The sequence below is a fragment of the Labeo rohita genome, chromosome 19 (genome assembly GCF_022985175.1).
Source record: "Labeo rohita strain BAU-BD-2019 chromosome 19, IGBB_LRoh.1.0, whole genome shotgun sequence".
NCBI lineage: Eukaryota > Metazoa > Chordata > Actinopteri > Cypriniformes > Cyprinidae > Labeo > Labeo rohita.
The window spans coordinates 22,295,828-22,300,476 of NC_066887.1; positions in this window are offsets into that span (position 1 = coordinate 22,295,828).

Genomic DNA, 4,649 nt, shown 5'->3' on the forward strand with positions numbered 1-4,649 from the left:
TTTTTAACAATAATAATAAATGTTTTTGAGCAGCAAATCAGAATTTTAGAATGGTTTCTGAAGGATCATGTGACTGGAGTAATGATGCTAAAAAATCTGCTTTGAAACCACAGGAATAAATTAAAATTTAAAATATATTCAAATAGAAAACAGCTATTTTAAATAGTAAAAACATTTCAAATTTTTTACTCTTTTTGCTGTACTTTGGATCAACTAAATGGAGGCTTGGTGAGCAGAAGAGACTTCTGCTTCTTCATGAAAAATCTTACTGTTCAAAAACTTTTGACTGGTAGTGTATGTCCAGACATGTTTTATAGAGCTTTGACACTGATGTCAACTTTTAGATCACTGAAAACATAAAAATAAATTTTGGTCGGTGTCATGACAATGTTAGTGGTTGGATTCCCGTTCACTTTCCATAATCAAGGCAATGGATAAAGACTTTGTGTTTTCTGAGGGAATAATTTTAGTAGACAAATGTTTCTGATTTATGCTATAGTCAAAATCGCTGCCAGGATGCTTCATAAACAAAAACGTAAAGCCACACAGTGTGACTCCATCTGTCAGAGATGTTTTATATGATGACATTAACCAGATGCATAAAGAAAAAAACAACAACAACAACAACAAAAAAAACATGTGCCAAGTATTTATTTTTGGTAAGTTCACTTAAGGAAAGTTTTCGCAGTTTAATGTAGTGTCTAACCATATTGTGTTAAACTGCTGAAAACTGATGTCATAATCTCAGATGTGTGCCAGAATGTGGATACATTCAGATTATCATGAAACTAAGGGGTGTGTCTGATGTTTCAGAACAGCGTGGTCCTTTTGTGGTAAGCGCTAGGGAAAGAGTGAAAGAAAAAGGCAGAACAAGTGGGAGGGAGAGAAAGAGAGAGCATGATTCATTAAGTCTGCTCTAACTCAGAATGCTAGTAGCTGTTTCCTCAGCAACACCACAAACAGGAAGTGGTAATGATGTCACATCAAACTCCAGCCTTAGCTGACTCCTACGTCTATGAGTATGAATCATTCACACACAGAGACAATGCAGCAGAGGACATGCACCCACAAGTCTCATATGACATCATCCATGTTTCTCCCATGATATAATTCACTTTAAAAAGGAACTGTGTCAGGTTCACCTTTTGTTTCACCATTTAAAGTATACACAATTAAATTAGTGATTCTTGCTAATAAAGCATAACAATAACCTTTACATTAATCCATGGTTTAACTGATTTACAAAAGAGAAACAGCATTTTATTACAGATGACAATAACCTTTTTTTAAACTTTTTTTATTGCATGTAAATGAATATACAGTATGTGCATGTGTGTAGCAGGTCACATGTCTGTTTGTAATTCTTCACATGAGCCTTTGTAATACTTAAGTGTGTCAAGGTAGATCTTCAAAAGTCTCAAAGATTTACTGCACATGAGTCATACTGTATTGGATCAATCAAGAATTTGAACTAGATAAATCCTGAACCCTTTGATATCATTCATGACCTGGCATGACCTCCTCGTTGTTTCTAGCATCTGGCATCGGCTGCTCAGGTCTATTTTGTTTAAGGCAGATGGTTGCATTTACTAACATCTGGCTGGCTTTACGTTATAACATTATATGATACGTCCCAAACAGTTGTCTCTAGGTTTATGAGCCCTTCGGTGCAGTCTTGGGAGTTGGTCATATATGAAGTGTATTCGCACAAAATTATTAAGCTGGAGAGAAAATATAGTATTTCAGGAGTAAATGTTTATGCAAGTCTATTTGTTTGAAAACAGTGGCATGGAAAATACTTGGTCATTTAGTCTCTCGCTTATTTACATAGGCCAACGGCAGGGAACATTTATAACAGGAAGATTTAACGGTTGATTAACAAGTGATGGTCAGCACACGGTCACTGTCACAGGCTGATCAAAGAGACATTCCTCCTGCTCTTTGTGAACGCAGCGCCTTACATGGATTCTTGTGTCACACCTGACAGATTCCCAGTCTGGTCAAGGTGGGAGGTCAACATTTTCAATTCCATTTATAGGTCTAATACTTACTGTATGACACAGTAAGTAAAGGAGTCACATGACATTCTGCAATTATGTAATCTTATTCAAATATGCTGTATTTGTTGTAATTGTGCATTCTTTATTACAGCTGAAAAGAATGCATTGAAAGATGGCTTCTAGATTAATCCAAAATCATTAGATCTGAGTGTTTAATGACATCTTATGCTGCAAAAGTGGCATAGAAAGTTGAATATTTATTGCATATACATTTAAGTTTTTTATGTTATGTCTGTGCAGCATTAAACAGTGATGGCCATGCTGCTAGTAAAATCTGTTTTATACCTTTACTGACAACATAGGTGGTAAAGAGAAAGTCACATGATTAATCAAAGTTGATCACAATAGCTTTTCTACAAGCTGTGGTAAATACTGATTACAAGGTACACAGTGTCATGGTGCTAAAATAATTCAGTAAACATGAATTAAACAGGGGTTCTCAAACATTTTGGGGCCAGGGACCCCTTACAGTGGAGAAAATATTCCAAGGAACCGCTCGTAATTATAACAGTGATTTATGCTTACTACAATTTGTAGATGCCATTGGAAATTTCGCTGTAATTTTTCTAGATTTCGCTTTATTCTGTATTAATTTTTCTGGACTCTGTTTTAATGGTTAAATTAAATTTTAGTAATTAAAAAAGCATTTCTAATTAATTAAAATAATAAAATGTTTATTTATTTTTTGCCAAAACTTTGATACACAACATTTACTGTTAAAATTTAAACATGGAAGAAAAATGTTTAGCCTATTATTCCCTAAAAACTATAGTTTTAATAATTGTAATATTATTTATTATTACAATTATTATTACTTTGAGACAGTAGTAATTTGTTTTTGTCAAAATTTCATCAAGTTAAACCAGACTTTTATTTTGACGGGTTGACGAGTTTCTCTGTGTGTGTGTGTGTGTATATATGATAGGATGATCGTTTTTCTCAAATGAAATGGTGAACCTAAAATTATTTAGCAGACCCCCTGGATATATGTCACGGACCACCAGAGTTCTGTGGACCCCTGAATTAAACAACATAAATTGTAACATAAAACCTTATAAAATTTAATACCATCATACAGAGAATAACTGTGTCTATTTACAGTATTTTACTATAAATTAAAAGATAACTTGTTCTTTTTCACAAACTGTACTTTTAACAGTATTAGACAAAATATAAAGTTATATCTACTACAGTTTTTCACCGTATATATACACCACTACCCAATGAACAGGTCTTTTACAGTTAAAATGAAATTGACTTTATTCTGAAATAATCTTTTATATATTTTTACAAAATGTTGTATAAAATGTTCATAAAATGTTTTAAAATTAATATTTTGACTATGAAAACATTAAATAATGAATGCAAGTATGAAATTATATTAAAAACCCTAAAATACACTACCTGTCAAAAGTTTTTGAACAGTAAGATTTTTAATGTTTTTAAAGAAGTCTTTTCTGCTCACCAAGCCTGCATTTATTTAATGCAAAATACAGCAAAAACATTACAATTTTGCATCTTTTTTACTATTTCTATTCCATTTTTTATTATTTAGAGATGAATTTTTGCATCATTACTCCAGTCACATGACCATTCAAAAATCATTCTAATATTCTGATTTGCTGCTCAAAAAACATTTATTATTATTATGTTGAAAACAGCTAAATAATTTTTTTTCCAGGTTTCTTTGGTGAATAGGAAGTTAGATAAACAGCATTTATCTGAAATAGAAATTATGAAATTAAATTGAAATTTGTAACATTATAAATGCCTTTATCATCACTTTTGATCAATTTAAAGCATCCTTGCTAAATAAAAGTATTAATTTATAGTGACTAAGCTTTTGAATGGTATAGTGTATAATGTTACAAAAGTTTTTAATTTCAGATAAATGCTGGTCTTTCTGTTCATCAAAGAATCCTGAAAAAATGTACTAAATGGTTTTAAATATTGATAATAATAATAATTAATAAATGTTTATTGAACAGCAAATCAGCATATTGGAATGATTTCTGAAGGATTATGTGACACTAAAGACTGCAGTAATTATGCTGAAAATGCAGCTTTGATCGTAGGAATAAGTTACATTTTAAAATTCAAATAGAAAGCAGTTATTTTAAACAGTAAAAATATTTCATAATATGACTGCTTTTGCTGTATTTTGGATCAAATCAATGCAGACTTGGTGAGCAGAAGAGAATTCTTTAAAAAACATGAAAAATCTTACTGTTCAAAAACTTCTGTCTGGTAGTGTACATATGAAATACATGCTCTGTCATTAAGGTACTCTACAGTAAGTTTAATTTACACATAAAAACAACAACAACAACAAAGGTGTAAAATTCGAAACCAATTACTATGAAATTATTGACTCACTATTGCACAGTATGAAAAGTTTTTACAAAAGGGCTTGGTTTATAAACACTTGGAAGAGTCACACAGCCAGTATGTGTAAATAATGTTAATTTAAGTTTATTAGGTACAAAATTAATTTTAGGATCATTTTTGCATTCCCAAGTAGTGGGACTTAATAAACACTTTTAAAGCCTAGCTGACGGGGTAGCAAAAGGTGCACTGAAATAATCAATA